Source organism: Papaver somniferum, chromosome 4, assembly GCF_003573695.1.
Source record: "Papaver somniferum cultivar HN1 chromosome 4, ASM357369v1, whole genome shotgun sequence".
NCBI classification, from domain to species: domain Eukaryota; kingdom Viridiplantae; phylum Streptophyta; class Magnoliopsida; order Ranunculales; family Papaveraceae; genus Papaver; species Papaver somniferum.
This window is the reverse complement of record NC_039361.1, coordinates 95,585,910-95,598,667: the sequence shown is the minus strand read 5'-3', so window position 1 is coordinate 95,598,667 and position 12,758 is coordinate 95,585,910. Positions and strand designations below refer to the sequence as shown.

Genomic DNA, 12,758 nt, shown 5'->3' with positions numbered 1-12,758 from the left:
TAAGGTTTGTGTATTTTACTTCTAATTATAATAAAAAACAATTATAATTGTGGAAATAGAAAAGTAAAATACACAGCAAGATTTTGTTAAAGAGGAAACCGCAAATGCAGTAAAACCCAGGGATCTTGTCCAGAATTGAATACTCTCAGGATTAATCCGCTATACAAAATCTAAACCAACTTCGTATAGTTTAGACCAAGCAACTAAACCTATAGTTCACCTAGTTTTGTCTGTATCCCTACGCCTCCATCTTGCAATAAGTCACGCACTTGGAACAATTCCTTTGGTTCGTATTCCAAACAGTAAAGGAACAACAAATCTGTCCGGTAACAACTCTTTTCAATCAACGTGATATGAGTTTGACAAAAGGCTATTCTGTTTATCCCAATAAACTCCTTTATCGGGTTTCAAGATATATCTTTTCAACAACTACCAAATTAACTATAAGACTATGCAATAAATACTTCGAATCACAAAGAAACGTATTGATGCCGATCTAAACAACTAATCAATCAAATCTATCACAAAGATAAACCGATTATAGTTGGATCCCCAACCGATCAAGTTTTGTGCACACCAAAGATTATGAACTCAAATAAGATATCTTCTTTGTCTTTAAATCTTCTTAGATCTTCAATAAACACCTGCACAAAATCAACTTGAATCTCTTGTGATCAATCACACACATAACGGAGTCTGTTAATGTTGGATTATCACAAGACGTCTTTAGATCTACAAACATTCTAAAGATCCTCGTCGAAACTTCGATCTAGTTTAAGTGAATCCAATATCAGAAGAGAAGATTCTTAAGGATAAACAAACTAGGTGCAATCAAAGTTCAACAACCGTTAATCAATCAAATCAATCGAAAACTAATAATAAACTGCAATTATCTAGTTTCCCACCAACGGTACTCGTAGAGCTTCCCAATCCCAAAGAAGTCTTTAAAACGGGCGGTCGTAAGAGATTTCTCCTAATTAGGTTACTTTCCTCTCTGAATAGACGATTCCACTAGTAACAACACAACAAGGTAGTTTTGCTTGCTCTGAGGATTAGTTTGCTTTAAATCCAAACTTTGATATTTATAGACCAAGGAAGTTTGGACACCAAGGAATTTCTAAATCCGAATATTCTCAAAGATATGTAATAAACACCAAATCGGTTTTCATAATTCCTGGAAATGCTCTGTCCAATTAATGACCGAAATCTCAGTAGAAAATATTCAACTATTAAATGCACATTACCAATTTTAACTTTCTAAAGATATGCATTTAATTGCTCGAAATTAGAAGCATATAAAACTAAAAACCTTAATAAAAATATTCTCAATTTATTTCGATCCGGGATTTTCCTTTAGCTATGAAGGAATATCTTTGAACAATAAAAGATAAGCGTTACTGCACATGTTCAAAGTATGTCGACATCTTTACTTTGTAAATCCTTTTTCATATTTACAATCTTGGAACCGATTTGCCACACTTCCAAACAAGTTTAGAATTGGTTCATCTGACTTCCAAGAACTATGTGATTGATTAAGAATACTCAATCACCAATCATGGGTTTCACGGTTCTACCAAAACAAGTTTCGGTTCTACCTCCATGTGGGTACTAGAATTAGTCACACTAGCTTTTCAAAATTTGGTTGACTAGGTACTAGGATCGGTTCCCACATATATATGGTATCTAACTTGTATTTGGTGCACATGTTCATAGGATCGGTTCCCCAATAACTAAAAACTTGTTGCACCTCTTACAAGGATCGATTCCCCTTTTGTGATCGGTTGCACCTCTTACTAGGATCGATTCCCCAATGTCTAGAGTTAGTCATACCAATTACAACAAATCGATCGTACCATCTCAGGTGATTACTTAAGATCAGTTTCACTAATAAAAGTCATACCAATATTAAAGTCAGACCTTGTGAATAGTTTTACCAAGAACATAAACAAGTCATGAACGGTTATACTAATCACACATATTGGTAATCCAAAGATTTGCAATGAATAACAAATACCAATAAGCCTAGATATTTACCTTTCAATTCACAAAACAGGTTTATGAATTTAATTCCTTTAAACGAATGTAAAACATTGTTTCCTAGGACGAAATCTTCACCCATACCCATACACATAATCACAATAGCATTCATACGATTATGTCGATGTCTTATATAAGAAGTTCAAAATATAAGCGTTATACTTCGTATTATATTCCTTAATAATACATCTAAATAGAGTATAATCATTCATAGCTTCCAGTTATGTTTTCAATATGCACGACTTGAACGATAGGTTAGGGAATGAAACAGTTCAAGTCAAATATTACTAACCTCAAGAGGAAGGATGATGTCGTTGTTGTAGCTCCTTACTTCTTCGCATTCTTCAAGTCTTCACGTAATACTTGTAATGTCTCATATCCTAATACTTTCAAGCTAACGTATACGAAGTTGACTGTAGCATATAATCAAGCGACTCTTTAAATGATTTTTTGTTCACTAAAATATGACAACCAAACTTGACATACCAACGCTTGGTGGGTTCAACCGAGCTATGTTCTAACAATCTCCCCCTTTGTCAATTTTAGTGACCAAACTCTTACATCATATGGATAAACAAAATACAAGAATTCATTACACATACGCTTTATTTCCAAATTCAACAACACAATAAAATGTATATATTCAATCCATAAATACCGTTGTTGACATTATAATAACAAAGCTAATACTCCCCAAGATATGTAGATTTTAAATCTGCACGTCTTTGTTATTTCTTTATCAATATGATATGCTACTCCCCCTTAGTCTATGCTTTACTCTTTTCGTTAGATAAAACGTTAAAGCACCATTGTCCTTTCCTTAGAGATACCAAATCAATATAAATCAATACTAATATCACTTGTTTACTCCATATATTTCTCCCCCTTTTTGTCACAAAATGACAAAGGTACGAGCAAATAAAGGACAAACCACAAGGATCTTACAAATATCAAAAGACTTGCAAACCTATAAGAGTTAAGCACGAGGGTTCCACACACCATTATTGATAACCAATATCAAAACCGAAACTACAAAGTAATTTTGTTTTGATATGTTACTAAGGAAACAATTTCCAGAAGCAATTTTCCCTAATAGTTTAGCAAATCAAAAATCGACTAAGCACCTTAGTTCCTTTGCTAAACTGATTGCACAAATACAATCGCTTGTTCGATAAGACCAAAATAAAGATCAGAATTAACTCTATTTTTCTCATCAGGTTATAATTATTCGAATCAATAACTTAGACCTTTAACTTTTTTTAAAAAAGTACTACGTTAGTTAACTAGCATTTCTTGTTAATGCATTCGATTAGACTTGAATAACCTAAACCTCCACTCTGATAAGTCTAACTAAGATATGAATTAACTTAGTTTCTCTTATCCGTAATCGAATTGGACTAAACAATTCATCTCGAAAACCTTTTATTAATCCATAAACAATTCATACAAACCAAATAAATCAACTTGCATAATTATTTATCTCAACCTGAAGAAATTGAAACAATCATAGACATTAAAGCACCCAACTGCACCGTAATTTTGTAATCCTAAATAATTGATACCAAAAAATAAAGCAAGATAACAATAGTTTTTCTTAAACAGAAACAATTGAATCACGCACACATCCATACACACATAATGGAATAAAACATCAATTGCACCGAAATTTTGTTAAGCAAAAGCAATAAATATATGCAATAAAATCAGGCTTTTCTTAAACAGGAAAACGATTAACTAACAAAGTTGTTACCTCAAGTTCCGCATCCTCTTCTCCAACTCTTCGCAATTTTTCCAGAGAGGATATCATCATGTTGTCATCCTCTTGCAAGACAAAAGAACAACAAAAACCAACTATTACCAGAGAAAGGTTGAAAATCGGTTTTTAAATAATGCAAAGCAAAAGTTGAAAAACTGAAACACAAGGTACTAATGTACCTTGACAATGCCGATAGACTTCCTTAGATTTTCGAATGTCACTATCTAAGGGTTTAGTGAGAATATCATCAAGTTGACGTTCAGATGGAACATATTCTAATTTCATAACTCCATTCTCATATAATTCTCTAATGAAGTGATATCTAATATCTCTATGTTTAGTACGAGAATGTTCAACTGGATTTTCAGTCAAGCGAATGGAACTTGAGTTATCACAAAGGATGCTCATAGTTGAAATATTGATTCCACAGTCGATGAGCATTTGTTTCATCCACAAAAGTTGGGTACAGCATGTAGCAACAACAATATATTTTGCTTCTCAGGTTGACAGAGACTGTGAATTCCGTTTCTTGTTGTGCCAAGCTACAACATTCTGATCAACATAGAAGCAACCACCAGAGGTTCTTTTTCGATCTTCTACACATCCTGCCCAATCTGCATCTGAATAGGCAACAAGGCTATTTTTTGTATCCATAGAGTATGATAAACCATAATCTAGGGTACCATTAACGTATCTTATGATTCATTTTACAGCTTTTAGATGTGATTCTGTAGGATCTGCTTGAAATCTGGTACAACATCCCACACTGAAGGCAACGTCTAGTCTTTTTGCAGTTAAGTATAGCAAGCTTCCTATCATGGATCTGTATAGTTTTTGATCAACCGACTTTTCTCCTGGATTAGGTTGGAATTTTCCAGTAGTTGGCATCGGAGTTTGTAAGGATCCATAAGCTCGTCAATGATATTTAACCGGTTAAGAGACGATTTGACCGCTAATGACTTGATTAATTACATATGAACAATAATTTGTTCATGAAACTAGCACCATTAGATAGATCTCGAAAAGCTATACAAAATGGAGTACCTGAACGCTTTGTTTGGACACCGGACATGGAAGATATGGCACCCGGAAAACTAATTCCCCAAGGTTTGACTAAGTCAACCTACGCTGATCTTGACTTTAACTTGACCTCCAAAGTCAAACCATGTTTGACCGTACCTCTAAAATCCAGTGGACCTCTATCTAGTGATAGTGACCCCTTAGTAATTTTGTAGACACTAAACAGTAAAACCTTGAATGGAATTTTGAAATCAAAATTTATCACTTTTATACTCGTGTGTCACCTAGTTTTAATTTGGAAGAGAGGGGAAGAACACAGAGAGCTAGTGAGAAAGAGAAAGAGATACAGAGAGGTATTTAGTTGAGGTGGAGGAGAGAAAAGAAGAGGTAGAAGATGGGGTGATATTATTCTCATGATGATAATAAGTTCTTGTTAATGGTGGTGACTTTAATTAATAATCATAGTGTCCATGATTTTGGAGAGGAGTTAATCAATCTATCAAATCAAGGTAACCCTTACAATCATCTTAAACTAGTTATAATGAATTGAACATGTTGAGAATTGGTAAGTTAGGGTTCATATTAGAAATTTGGTGTTTACCTAGTTCATTGATTTGTAAGTGAACTTAATTTAAGTTATACAAAACATGTATTTAGCTTATGGCATGTATGGTTGAATTACATATGATATGAGAATTGTTGTTGATTTGGCTCATATAAGGATGAAGAGCATGTTTAAGAATTGAATGAAGTCTCTAATAAAATTACTGATTTTTCCATGGGGATGAGATGTTTGTTAAAAAGTCCTATAGAACTATTTTGTAGCATATTTGTAATTTCATGATGGAACCTTGAGGCTTAGCTGAGACACCATATAATCTGAGTTAGCCACAAGTTAGAATTAGAAATATGTAGGATATTGTTTGAAAATTCTAGAACGCCATTACTTGTTAATTTAGGATAAACGAGTAGAAAGTAGTCATGCTTAAATATGCTAAGGAAACGGAGGTTAGAAATCTTTCTCAGGTGAATGCATAACCATCCTTTTCGTGAGCAAGTTCTGTTCTTATTGGTTAGGTTTTAGCCTTTAATATCTTCTCAAGATATATTCATATATGGGTCTTGTATAATCTTGTGAAAGGGCCTGACATTTGGATTAGTAGTTCGAAAACTATAGCATCGAACATACAGTCGCTCACAGTTGAGATTTCTGAAACTCAGCCTCTGACACAGTTTTAACGTGTAGTTTTGGAGTACTTAAATTCTAAACTAGCTTAAGGTGTCTTTTAAGATTTTTTAGAGGAGACACTTATCTTTCTATAGAGATTGAGTTTGCTCAATTCGGTTAAATAGGGAATTCATTATGAATTTTCAAAGTTGATCAGTTGCGACTGAAAAAGTGGAATTTGCAACGAGACATCGTCTTAGTGGACGTTTTAAGGTATGATTGAGACAGAATCAACTCCGGGTCTAAATTACAAAGTTTTAGAGAGGACTGCCATCTTTCCAAAGAGACATTAAATGCCTCTTTTGGATTAGATTTGAGTAATATAAAGACCTCTGAAGTTAGGCGTATATGTTGTTTACTGATGTTGTCGCAACTGGAATATTGAAGTCAGTCACGAGTAACCATTTTCATGAGCGAATTAGGTAGGTTTGTGTTAGAATTTGAGATTTGAGATACACTTAGAACACACAGCTTGTGTTATGAGTATTGTGTAAGCCTATTAGCTAAATACTTAGTACGGTTATGTGGTTAACAGTTAGTCTTTATTAACAACAATCGATTCAAAGGACGAATCGGTAAATTGGGGAATACAAGGTAGGCGTGGCTTGTCATCAAAAAGGTAGGAACTCGGTAACCTTCTTATTATCATTAAGCTTTCTTTATCTGCGAGCATGATGAGACTTTACTATCTTTATGCATGATTGCATGTACCTTGATGTACTATTCCAGTATTCTTGAGTATGATGTATATGTTGTATCTGTATGTACGATGTTTGCTATGATGTGTTTGTGTGTAATATGCATTGTGAGATTTCCCTGCGAGGAGTGTCTGTGTTTTCCCCATGGCTCTTAGCTAAGTTAAGTAAGGCGGTAATTCATCCGTCGACAATATTATTTTAGTAGGGCGGTAATTCATCCGTTTTAATATTATTATATCTATTTCATTTAGTAGGGCGGTAATTCATCCGTTTTAATATTATTGCTTATTAATATAGTAGGGTGGTAACTCATCCGTTTGAATATTATCTTAGTAGGGCGGTAATTTATCCGTTATGATATTTTATATACTATTTTATTTGAGGGAAATCACTCGTGTGCATATTATGCTTATTTGACTAACTTTCTGATCTTGATGGTAATATTCTGAATCATGGTTTGTATGGGCACTCTGTGTGGACGATGTTATTATTATTGATTAGGGTTGCTTTCACGTCGTCTTCTCTAATGGTTTGGCGAGGTTAGAGTGACACTTGCTTCATGATGCTTAAATTGCGGATTGATTAGTTTCTTCTTGTTTCTTTCAACTTATATTCCTTTAGAACTGTGAAGTATGTTAATGAGTACTTGATAGTTAGTTGTTTCCTTTGAGAACCCTTTTAGGATGATGTGCTCATACGTTCCCACTTCAGTGTTTTCAGTTATCTTCAGTTATCGGAAGACGTGGCTCGCTTGAAGATATTCGTTTCCTTAGTTTATAAATTTAGAAATTTAAGAACGTTATATATCTTTTACGTATTTCTATTTCTTTTTACGTGTTTCTATTTCTTGTTTATTTTTAAAACAACACATTTATATATATATTCATATCACCTGAGAGATTCTTATTTATAAAGTATCAGAGAGCTTGGGTGTATCTTAGTTCACTTACGTAATTGCGATTCTTAAATCGATAATTTAGATTTGATGCTTCAATTAGGTTGAAATTCTACTAGCTAAACAGGTTTAAGAGTTGGGGCGTCACAGAGTTGCCATATGAGTTGATCCTTTTAGTTCAAATATTTCAACCAAGTTCCTTGCATATTTTTCTTGAGAAAGAATAATATTCTCTTTTTGTTGTTGTATTTGCAAACCAAGAAAGTATGATAATTCTCCAACATTACTCATTTCGAATTCTCCACTCATAAAATTCAGAAATTCAACTGTTAGAGATTTTGATGTGGATCCATATATGATGTCATCTACATATATTTGTGCTACAAGAACATTTTTACCAATCCACTTGGTGAAAAGTGTCTTATCTGCACCACCTCTAAAAAATCCTTTTTGAAGTAAGAAGGATGTCAACTTATCATACCAAGCTCTTGGAGCTTGTTTTAGACCATACAAGGCCTTTTTGAGTTTAAAGACATAATCTGGGAATAATGGATCTTCAAATCCTTTGGGTTGAGCTACAAAAACTTCTTATTTTAAATCTCCATTTAAAAATGCAGTCTTAATATCCATTTGAAATAGTTTTATCTTAAGATAGCAGATATAAGCAAGTAAAAGTCTGATTGATTCTAAACGAGCAACATGAGCAAAATTTTCATCAAAATCAATACCTTCAATTTGTGAATATCCTTGAGCAACGAGCTTGGTTTTTTTTCTGACAATTGTCTCGAATTCGTCTGATTTGTTCTTGTAAATCCAGTTTGTTCCAACAATGTTTACTCATGTCGGTTTAGGAACAAGTTCCCACACTTCTTGTCTTTTAAACTGATTAAGTTCCTCATGCATTGAGTTTAACCAAGCGGGTCCACTGAGTGCTTCCTCAATATTTTTTGGTTCTATTGAAGATAGAAAGTATGAATAGTGACAGACATTCTGAAGTTCTCTTCGAGTCATAACTCTAGCATTGGCATCTCTAATGATGTCTTCAGTGGAGTGTCTTTGATGTACCCACTTAGAACGTTTTTGGACAATATTTTCAGTATTATTTGGTTGTTCAACAATACTTTCATTATCATCTTTATTATCCATGTCACTAACTTCTTCAGTCTGTTTTTCTTTAATAACAGTTTCATAGGGAGGAGGCTCTGCTGCAGTATGATTGTCTTGACTAAAGTCGCTAATCACATTAATTGATTCCATCATGACTTTGGTTCTGACGTTGTATACCCAGAAGGCACGACTGTAAGAAGCATAGCCAAGAAAAATTCCTTCGTCACTTTTGGAGTCAAATATTCCTCTATGTTCTCTGTGTTTGAGAATATAGCATTTGCTTCCGAAAACCCTTAAATAGCTTAGATTGGGTTTTCTTCCATAACATAATTCATATGGGGTATTTAGAGTTTTGGATCTTAAATAAACTCTGTTTATAAGATAACAAGCTGTAAAAACGGCTTCCCCCCAAAAGGTCAATGGTAGGTTTTTATTGTGAAGCATCACTCTTGCCATCTCTTGAATATTTCTATTCTTTCTCTCAGCTACACCATTTGCCTAAGGTGTAATAGGTGCAGAGAATTGATGGATAATTCCAAGATCATTGCAGTATTCATATACTTTTGTATCCTTGAATTCTATACCATGATCACTCCTTATTTTCTTAAGTTTGCGACCCTGTTCATTTTGAATCCTATTCACAATAATTTTGAACTCCTCAAGAGTGTCAATCTTGTGCTTTAGAAAAGCAACCCATGTGAAGAGTGTGTAGTCATCTACCATTACTAAAGCATATTTCTTTCCTCCAACCGTTGCTTGTTGGATTGTACCAAATAGATCCATATGAATTAGATTGAGAGGAGCACGAGTGGCTATGTCTCGAGAAAGTTTGTGTGGAATTTTTTCTTGATTACCCTTTTGGCAGGCACCACAAACACCTTTTACTTTAGTATTTATTTTTGGAGCGCCTATGACAAGTTCACGATTAATGAGATTTCCTAGCATTCGGTAGTTGATATGACCAAAACGTTCATGCCACAAATAAGTTGACTCAACCTTAGTCAAGTTACAGTACAAATTGGATTGTATATCAAGTAGATAACAGTTATTCATACTTCTACATCCTCGAAAAATTATTTTTCCGGACTTGTCTTCAATATCACAACTTTCATATTGAAGATAACTTTGTTACCTTTATCACAAATTTGACTAGATGACAGAATATTTGCTTTCATTCCTTTAACATAAACAACATCATGAATTTCGGAAATACCTGGAAGTTTTATAGTACCCTTTTTGCTAATAAGGCAGCTGCTTCCATCTCCGAAAGTTACTGATCCTCCCCTGTAGTCTTCTGTCATTGTGAACCAAGAAAGATCACGTATCATATGTCTACTACATCCACTATCTAGAAACCACTGGAATGGTGATGTCGTTTTAAGTGAAAATGCTCCCAAACATTGTTCACCGAGTTCAGGATGAATCATTAAGTTCTTATAAAGTTTCTTAACACGATCGATCAAATGTTTTGTAAAACAAATCTTCTGATTTAAATAATTCCATACCCTTTGAAAAAGATTCCTGAGATGACTCTTATTAGACTGTTCACGATGTATGGATATTAGTATTGAACAAATTTGAGATTCCTTATTTTTAGGATCTTCTATATTATTCACCAGTTCTTTATCAATTATGATATTACTGATCTCTTTAGTATGTGGCCGGTTTTGTTCAATCTCTTTTTCTAACATCTAGACAAGAGCTGAGAAATATTCTTCAGAGTCTTCTTGAAGACCATCTAAATATCTTGAAACGTTAATCGAATCGTTCATGAGATTCAATTCTTATAGGTTGGATCGCGCCAAAAACAGATTGTTAGATCTTTTCGTGTTTGCCTGCTCTGATACCAATTGAAAAGACGAGGGTACCCAAATATACCTCAATCTAAAACTTTTCCACCTATAAGTCCTTTCTATGAAAGTGATTGTATGTGGACTGAGTCGAGACACGAAAACTAATCGGTTCACACTTCGTGTGATCGTCTATGGATACGAGATAGAGACAATACGACAACAAGATAACTTGCGTGATTGATTATGGATTCAAGATCGAGACAATGCAACACTGAAGTATGTTTACTTGATAAAAGGTTCGGACTTAACCAAACACAATAGGATTGATATCAAGTAAATAGGAATTAACATTTGTGTATTGTACTTCTAATTATAATAAAAAATAATTATAATTGCGGAAGAAAAGTAAAAGACACAGCAAGATTTTGTTAACGAGGAAAACGCAAATGCAGAAAAACCCCGGGACCTTGTCCAGAATTGAATACTCTCAGGATTAAGCCGCTATACAAAATCTAAACCAACTTCGTATAGTTGAGACCAAGTAACTAAACCTATATTTCACCTAGTTCCGTATGTATCCCTGCGCCTCCAACTTGCAATAAATCACGCACTTGGAAAAATTCCTTTGGTTCGTATTCCAAACAGTAAAGGAACAACAAATCTGTTCGGTAACAACTCTTTTCAATCAACGTGATATGAGTTTGACAAAAGGATATTCCATTTATCCCAATAAACTCTTTTGTCGGGTTTCAAGATCTATCTTTTCAACAACTACCAAAGTAATTGTTAAGACCATGCAATCAATACGTCGAATCACAAAGAAACGTATTGATGCCGATCTACACAACTAATCAATCAAATCTATCACAAAGATAAACCGATTATAGTTGGATCCCCAGCCGATCAAGTTTTGTGCACACCAAAGATTATGAACTCAAATAAGATATCTTCTTTGTCTTCAAATCTTCTTAGATCTTCAATAAACACCTGCACATAATAAACTTAAATCTCTTTTGATCAATAACCCACAGAACGGAGTCTGTTACATTGGATTATCACAATACGTCTTTAGATCTACAAACAGTTTAAAGATCCCCGTCGAAACTTCGATCTATTTTGAGTGAATCTTTGTAGATGGGGAAAAACGATTTGCTGGTTTTTACGGAATTGAGGAGATGACCGTGTGGAGGAGACTCCTTGAACTGACAAAATGCCCAACTTCATGATAGATGCATTTATGTGTCTATTTTCATCTCGATTTTCTATATTACTAGTACCCATGTTTCTACTTATTTTGGTATTTTATGATTTTATAGGTGTTTTTGGAGAAATAAGCTTTTGCGGCGAAATTGGTTCGAAAAGTGGTATTTGGACCCCTGGAAGAAATTACTAAAGGCACCAAAGAAATTACCTAGGGCACTTGCAATTTGGTCAGCGGGTCAAAAATTCATGGTCCAGAATATATCAACATATGATGTGGTGTTGCTTGAACCATGTGAAAAGAGGAAATATGAAGAAATTAATGAACATATGTGGCTATATGGATTATCAAAGGTAAATCACTAGAGTGCTCCTAAGGAAGACATCTGCCAACAGTTAAAATTAAATCTTAAAGGTTAGGGAGTACAAGCTCCTAAGGTGTACAACAATTGTTTCTCAAGTGACAACCACATGAGAGGAAATGGGCGGACAAGTATATTTTGGCGGCTACAATTTAGTATCCAATTGGACTCATGTGGTAAGCAAATACGTTAGAATGTTGACGTGGCACATTTTAATTGGGTGCCTACATATACATGATCGATAGTGGTGCCAGGCGGCAGCGGGGAGAGCCGTCTGCAACTGTTTTATATTCTTTATTCTTTTTAGTTTTTCTTTGTAATAATGAAAGCCATCACTGGGACAACGAAGGAGGTTGTTTTTCATTTATGTGATAATAAAAATAATTCTTTTATAACTATTTGCACAGAATTTAATGGTTTTATGATTTCTATTAATTATTTGTTATTTTGTATGATGTCGCATGCTTGGTTTTAATTACTTTTGATGCGTCATGCTCACAACTTACAACTAATGTTTTATGAAATCTACTTTGGCAAAGAATAGAGTTATTGTTTATTTTGTTTTGAACTATAAATGTCTAGGATTAATTTATGAACCCCATGAACATGAAAAGCAGTGGAATCCTGAGTCCCGGTCATCTCTTCATATTGTCAACTTTTGT

General features: G+C 34.2%; 1 long non-coding RNA gene across 1 annotated transcript; it reads left to right on the top strand.

The window, feature by feature from the left end:
• Window positions 1-5,125: 5,125 nt before the first annotated feature.
• On the top strand, window positions 5,126-9,296 carry LOC113274086. The gene is made up of 2 exons (XR_003322777.1): window positions 5,126-5,322; window positions 8,819-9,296. It is a non-coding gene; the product is annotated as an uncharacterized LOC113274086 (long non-coding RNA).
• Window positions 9,297-12,758: the final 3,462 nt, after the last annotated feature.